General features: G+C 55.1%; 3 non-coding genes across 3 annotated transcripts in view; all 3 read right to left on the reverse strand.

The window, feature by feature from the left end:
• The window catches only part of LOC126322840 (large subunit ribosomal RNA), a 4,222-nt gene extending 2,920 nt beyond the window's left edge, over window positions 1-1,302 (reverse strand). Inside the window, exon 1 of the ribosomal RNA XR_007559250.1 lies at window positions 1-1,302. This exon is cut by the window's left edge and continues 2,920 nt beyond it. This is a non-coding gene — a ribosomal RNA (large subunit ribosomal RNA).
• A 188-nt stretch (window positions 1,303-1,490) lies between these two features.
• Window positions 1,491-1,645, reverse strand: LOC126322804 (5.8S ribosomal RNA). The gene has a single exon (XR_007559216.1). It is a non-coding gene; the product is annotated as a 5.8S ribosomal RNA (ribosomal RNA).
• A 355-nt stretch (window positions 1,646-2,000) lies between these two features.
• LOC126322818 (small subunit ribosomal RNA) lies at window positions 2,001-3,893 on the reverse strand. Its single transcript, XR_007559229.1, has one exon. It is a non-coding gene; the product is annotated as a small subunit ribosomal RNA (ribosomal RNA).
• Between the last annotated feature and the right edge of the window lie 3,607 nt (window positions 3,894-7,500).

Below are 7,500 nucleotides of genomic sequence, written 5' to 3' on the forward strand. Positions count from 1 at the left end.
CAGCTATCCTGAGGGAAACTTCGGAGGGAACCAGCTACTAGATGGTTCGATTAGTCTTTCGCCCCTATACCCAGCTCCGACGATCGATTTGCACGTCAGAATCGCTACGGACCTCCATCAGGGTTTCCCCTGACTTCGTCCTGGCCAGGCATAGTTCACCATCTTTCGGGCCCCAACGTGTACGCTCTAGGTGCGCCTCACCTCGCAATGAGGACGAGACGCCCCGGGAGTGCGGAGGCCGCCGCCCCGTGAAGGGCGGGGAAGCCCCATCCTCCCTCGGCCCGCGCAAGGCGAGACCTTCACTTTCATTACGCCTTTAGGTTTCGTACAGCCCAATGACTCGCGCACATGTTAGACTCCTTGGTCCGTGTTTCAAGACGGGTCGTGAAATTGTCCAAAGCTGAAGCGCCGCTGACGGGAGCGATTATTCCGCCCGAGAGCATCCCGAGCCAACAGCGGCGCGGGTCCGGGGCCGGGCCAGGTAGGTCCGTCATCCGGGAAGAACCGCGCGCGCTTGCCGGGAGCCCGAGCGCCCAAAGGGGCGAATCGACTCCTCCAGATATACCGCCGAGCAGCCAGCCAGGACACCGGGGCTCTGCCCAACAGACGCGAACCGAGGCCCGCGGAAGGACAGGCTGCGCACCCGGGCCGTAGGCCGGCACCCAGCGGGTCGCGACGTCCTACTAGGGGAGAAGTGCGGCCCACCGCACACCGGAACGGCCCCACCCCGCGGCGAGTGGAAAGGCAACCGGACACGACCCCGCCGCGGATTGCTCCGCGCGGGCGGCCGGCCCCATCTGCCGAGGGCGGGGGCCAGTGGCCGGATGGGCGTGAATCTCACCCGTTCGACCTTTCGGACTTCTCACGTTTACCCCAGAACGGTTTCACGTACTTTTGAACTCTCTCTTCAAAGTTCTTTTCAACTTTCCCTCATGGTACTTGTTCGCTATCGGTCTCGTGGTCATATTTAGTCTCAGATGGAGTTTACCACCCACTTGGAGCTGCACTCTCAAGCAACCCGACTCGAAGGAGAGGTCCCGCCGACGCTCGCACCGGCCGCTACGGGCCTGGCACCCTCTACGGGCCGTGGCCTCATTCAAGTTGGACTTGGGCTCGGCGCGAGGCGTCGGGGTAGTGGACCCTCCCGAACACCACATGCCACGACAGGCGGCAGCCTGCGGGGTTCGGTGCTGGACTCTTCCCTGTTCGCTCGCCGCTACTGGGGGAATCCTTGTTAGTTTCTTTTCCTCCGCTTAGTAATATGCTTAAATTCAGCGGGTAGTCTCGCCTGCTCTGAGGTCGTTGTACGAGGTGTCGCACGCCACACCGCCAGCCGGCTGTGCACGCTACCGAGAAAGCACCGGTATGCGAACCGCCAGGCGACGGGCGCGCATCGCACGTTTAAGGAGACGCGGCCGGCCACACAGGCGACCACGACACTCCCAGGCGCCCGAAGCGGGACAAACGCCGCGCGCTTCAGTATACGTAGCCGACCCTCAGCCAGACGTGGCCCGGGAACGGAATCCATGGACCGCAATGTGCGTTCGAAACGTCGATGTTCATGTGTCCTGCAGTTCACATGTCGACGCGCAATTTGCTGCGTTCTTCATCGACCCACGAGCCGAGTGATCCACCGTCCTGGGTGATCTTTATCTTTTCAGTTCTCCACCGTCTCTTTCAAGACAGTTGCAGAGGCGGGACTGAGGCGTTTGACGGCCCCTGTTCCATTACTTTGTGTCCAACGGCCTGACGGCCGATGGGCGTCGTACGGCTCCACACCGGAGCGGACAGGCACTCGGGCGAAAGTCATTCAAAACCGGCGCCAGGCGCCAGGTGCCGCAGGCCAGCCGCTCCAGAGCTTCAGCGCTCGTACCACACAACAACACTTGCGCTAGTTTTGAGAGGCACGCGTGGTTCCGCACGCGGCGCACGGCTACTGCCGTACAGGTAGCGTGTTGCGCGACACGACACGCACATCGAAAGACATGCAGTCTAGTCGGTAATGATCCTTCCGCAGGTTCACCTACGGAAACCTTGTTACGACTTTTACTTCCTCTAAATGATCAAGTTTGGTCATCTTTCCGGTAGCATCGGCAACGACAGAGTCGATGCCGCGTACCAGTCCGAAGACCTCACTAAATCATTCAATCGGTAGTAGCGACGGGCGGTGTGTACAAAGGGCAGGGACGTAATCAACGCGAGCTTATGACTCGCGCTTACTGGGAATTCCTCGTTCATGGGGAACAATTGCAAGCCCCAATCCCTAGCACGAAGGAGGTTCAGCGGGTTACCCCGACCTTTCGGCCTAGGAAGACACGCTGATTCCTTCAGTGTAGCGCGCGTGCGGCCCAGAACATCTAAGGGCATCACAGACCTGTTATTGCTCAATCTCGTGCGGCTAGAAGCCGCCTGTCCCTCTAAGAAGAAAAGTAATCGCTGACAGCACGAAGGATGTCACGCGACTAGTTAGCAGGCTAGAGTCTCGTTCGTTATCGGAATTAACCAGACAAATCGCTCCACCAACTAAGAACGGCCATGCACCACCACCCACCGAATCAAGAAAGAGCTATCAATCTGTCAATCCTTCCGGTGTCCGGGCCTGGTGAGGTTTCCCGTGTTGAGTCAAATTAAGCCGCAGGCTCCACTCCTGGTGGTGCCCTTCCGTCAATTCCTTTAAGTTTCAGCTTTGCAACCATACTTCCCCCGGAACCCAAAAGCTTTGGTTTCCCGGAGGCTGCCCGCCGAGTCATCGGAGGAACTGCGGCGGATCGCTGGCTGGCATCGTTTATGGTTAGAACTAGGGCGGTATCTGATCGCCTTCGAACCTCTAACTTTCGTTCTTGATTAATGAAAACATACTTGGCAAATGCTTTCGCTTCTGTTCGTCTTGCGACGATCCAAGAATTTCACCTCTAACGTCGCAATACGAATGCCCCCGCCTGTCCCTATTAATCATTACCTCGGGTTCCGAAAACCAACAAAATAGAACCGAGGTCCTATTCCATTATTCCATGCACACAGTATTCAGGCGGGCTTGCCTGCTTTAAGCACTCTAATTTGTTCAAAGTAAACGTGCCGGCCCACCGAGACACTCAACTAAGAGCACCCTGGTAGGATTTCAACGGGGTCCGCCTCGGGACGCGCAAGCACGCCTTCGGCTCGCCCCACCGGCAGGACGTCCCACGATACATGCCAGTTAAACACCGACGGGCGGTGAACCAACAGCGTGGGACACAAATCCAACTACGAGCTTTTTAACCGCAACAACTTTAATATACGCTATTGGAGCTGGAATTACCGCGGCTGCTGGCACCAGACTTGCCCTCCAATAGATACTCGTTAAAGGATTTAAAGTGTACTCATTCCGATTACGGGGCCTCGGATGAGTCCCGTATCGTTATTTTTCGTCACTACCTCCCCGTGCCGGGAGTGGGTAATTTGCGCGCCTGCTGCCTTCCTTGGATGTGGTAGCCGTTTCTCAGGCTCCCTCTCCGGAATCGAACCCTGATTCCCCGTTACCCGTTACAACCATGGTAGGCGCAGAACCTACCATCGACAGTTGATAAGGCAGACATTTGAAAGATGCGTCGCCGGTACGAGGACCGTGCGATCAGCCCAAAGTTATTCAGAGTCACCAAGGCAAACGGACCAGACGAGCCAATCCGATTGGTTTTGATCTAATAAAAGCGTCCCTTCCATCTCTGGTCGGGACTCTGTTTGCATGTATTAGCTCTAGAATTACCACAGTTATCCAAGTAACGTGGGTACGATCTAAGGAACCATAACTGATTTAATGAGCCATTCGCGGTTTCACCTTAATGCGGCTTGTACTGAGACATGCATGGCTTAATCTTTGAGACAAGCATATGACTACTGGCAGGATCAACCAGGGAGCTGCGTCAACGAGAGCTGAGCAGCCGGCCGCCCGGGAGTGTGTCCCGAGGGCCCGCGCGAACACGCAAGCGTCCGCTCAATTATTCTGCAAACAGGAGGAGGCTGAGCTCCCCTGCACGATACACCTCGAAACCCTCTCAGGTCCCGGCGGCGCGCAGCGCCGTCCTAAGTACTTGGTCGGGTTCGAGAGAGGCGCAATCGCCCGGAGATAGGCGAGTAGACGCTTTCAGTGCGAACACCCGTGCTCCCAACTGAGCTTGCCGCTGCCGACAGAGGCCCGGGAGCGTGCTGTCGTGGCATTGCCGGCGGGAAACAACACGCGCCACCTACGGTGACCGGCAGCTCCAACGCCAGCGCCACAGAAGGGCAAAGCCCCACTTGGGTGCAGAAGCGAACTCTCCCAGCACAGCGCACGCGCCAACACGTCCGCAGAGCTGCGATACAAACCACCTGCGAGAACCGCTGGGGGCGACCGAGCAGCAGACGGCGTCGCGACGCCGAGTGCCGGGCGGCGGCGCATCCTCAACGCACACAGTCCGCAATCGGACCAGCACACTGCAGATGTCCACCGCGCTTCGCACCGGGCTCGACAGAACCCACTTTGGCCGCCTGGCGCCGCGCGCAGGGTGCGCCGGCGCATAGCTGGGACGCCAGCCGGGCCCGTCGGCCGGCGCTCCTGCCACTGGGCGCCCCCCACCAGCCGGCTGTAGTGCGTGCGCTCACGCAGCGCGCGGCCAGCACGCCGGGCGGCCCCCCCTCACCGGCCGGGGACTGTCCCGCCAAGCCACAGCCTCGTATCGCTTCATACCCACATGGCCAACTCAGGTTCGGGGGCATGGCGGGTACCGCCGAAACAACCGGTTCACAGATGTACCGATCGTCGCTATCACCGATGCACCTGCAGCGCGAACAACCGCTCAACAACTGATTTCCAGTTCATTTGCGGATCTTTGGCAGCAAACGTATACGTCAATCTACATTTGCGAAATCTACGATTCTGGCATGCCTGCATGTTATGTGTCACGACACGCTACATCAGCCCACATACACACTGCGGCATGTACACGAGAGAACACGTGGAAGATGGTCCGCGCACGTGTGCAATGTCCCTTGCGCGGTCGACTGTCAACCGGCCTCTGTAGCATGTCGCAGATGTGGAACGCGGTCCACCGTGCTATCATGTTGTGTGGGGCAATACGATTAAATAGGAAAACCCTCGTCGCTACATCAACAGACGGCTCACGCTGATTCCCGGCAGAGGGAGGAGGGGGGGGGGGGGCCAACATGCAATACTTTCGTCCGTACCTACTTACCACATGTCTGTACGGCGTACAACAGTGCAATCTCGCTGTAATGGGGAGACGAGACAAGTAGCATCGTGCACAACATATGGCCCTTATGATTCGCCATTGTAGGGCGCAGCCGGTGTACGGTCAAGCATGTGCCACATTATGTCACTCAGTACGTAACGACGGATGATCAGTGTGGGTTACGCGTACATCAGCGGACAGTCCACACAGGCCGTACCACAACGTACACTGACTGCATCGACAACCGAATGCAACTGAACAGCTGCAAGGCTCATTTCACAAACAAACGCCTGACCGACCAGCTTGGAAGGGCAGGAGGGGAGGGCGATATTCGTTCTGTAGCGGTACACCCTTCCAGTGGTTAGCGGGACTGTGTAGAAAGTACGCAACACTCGAAAGACCTTTATGTGAGGGTACGCACCATGGCATCAAGAAATACACATGACACCAGAGGATCCAAGCAGTGAACTATGTTCAGAGGGTTGCTGTTAGGCAAAGCTACATTCCTGTGACGTTACATGTGACAGTTAAGGTGCAGTGTAAGTTAGGTTAAGGTGCAGTGTAAGTTAGGTTAAGGTGCAGTGTAAGTTAGGTTAAGGTGCAGTGTAAGTTAGGTTAAGGTGCAGTGTAAGTTAGGTTAAGGTGCAGTGTAAGTTAGGTTAAGGTGCAGTGTAAGTTAGGTTAAGGTGCAGTGTAAGTTAGGTTAAGGTGCAGTGTAAGTTAGGTTAAGGTGCAGTGTAAGTTAGGTTAAGGTGCAGTGTAAGTTAGGTTAAGGTGCAGTGTAAGTTAGGTTAAGGTGCAGTGTAACTTAGGTTAAGGTGCAGTGTAACTTAGGTTAAGGTGCAGTGTAACTTAGGTTAAGGTGCAGTGTAAGTTAGGTTAAGGTGCAGTGTAACTTAGGTTAAGGTGCAGTGTAACTTAGGTTAAGGTGCAGTGTAACTTAGGTTAAGGTGCAGTGTAACTTAGGTTAAGGTGCAGTGTAACTTAGGTTAAGGTGCAGTGTAACTTAGGTTAAGGTGCAGTGTAACTTAGGTTAAGGTGCAGTGTAACTTAGGTTAAGGTGCAGTGTAACTTAGGTTAAGGTGCAGTGTAACTTAGGTTAAGGTGCAGTGTAACTTAGGTTAAGGTGCAGTGTAACTTAGGTTAAGGTGCAGTGTAACTTAGGTTAAGGTGCAGTGTAACTTAGGTTAAGGTGCAGTGTAACTTAGGTTAAGGTGCAGTGTAACTTAGGTTAAGGTGCAGTGTAAGTTAGGTTAAGGTGCAGTGTAAGTTAGGTTAAGGTGCAGTGTAAGTTAGGTTAAGGTGCAGTGTAAGTTAGGTTAAGGTGCAGTGTAAGTTAGGTTAAGGTGCAGTGTAAGTTAGGTTAAGGTGCAGCGTAACTTAGGTTAAGGTGCAGCGTAACTTAGGTTAAGGTGCAGCGTAACTTAGGTTAAGGTGCAGCGTAACTTAGGTTAAGGTGCAGCGTAACTTAGGTTAAGGTGCAGCGTAACTTAGGTTAAGGTGCAGCGTAACTTAGGTTAAGGTGCAGCGTAACTTAGGTTAAGGTGCAGCGTAACTTAGGTTAAGGTGCAGCGTAACTTAGGTTAGGGGCCAACGTGGGTTAGGTTAGGGGCCAACGTGGGTTAGGTTAGGGGCCAACGTGGGTTAGGTTAGGGGCCAACGTGGGTTAGGTTAGGGGCCAACGTGGGTTAGGTTAGGGGCCAACGTGGGTTAGGTTAGGGGCCAACGTGGGTTAGGTTAGGGGCCAACGTGGGTTAGGTTAGGGGCCAACGTGGGTTAGGTTAGGGGCCAACGTGGGTTAGGTTAGGGGCCAACGTGGGTTAGGTTAGGGGCCAACGTGGGTTAGGTTAAGGGCCAACGTGGGTTAGGTTAAGGGCCAACGTGGGTTAGGTTAAGGGCCAACGTGGGTTAGGTTAAGGGCCAACGTGGGTTAGGTTGCCAGAGATGTGTCAAATCAGGATGTACGTTTGGCTGGTGTCAGGTGGTGGGTTGGTTCGATGCCTTTATAAGGGGTGTGGCCAAAGGGTATTTTATTACTTGTACCTTTTGTGTTGTGGCGTGGCGTTGCGTCCTGTGTTGATACTGGGTGGACCACTGTGGGTGTTGCTGGCTGATTTGAGCTGCGTTGTTTGCGGGTGATGTGAGACATTCTGTCTTATTAGTGGACGTGACGTTCCTCTTGTCGTTGTTTGGATAGTGTCCTGTGGCAGCGAGGATAAAATGGATGTTGTTGAACGATAGTGCTTTGGTGCTTTCGCTTTGTTACACACAGAGTGGACTGTGAGATAGGGTGACT

The sequence above is a fragment of the Schistocerca gregaria genome, unplaced genomic scaffold (genome assembly GCF_023897955.1).
Source record: "Schistocerca gregaria isolate iqSchGreg1 unplaced genomic scaffold, iqSchGreg1.2 ptg000841l, whole genome shotgun sequence".
NCBI lineage: Eukaryota > Metazoa > Arthropoda > Insecta > Orthoptera > Acrididae > Schistocerca > Schistocerca gregaria.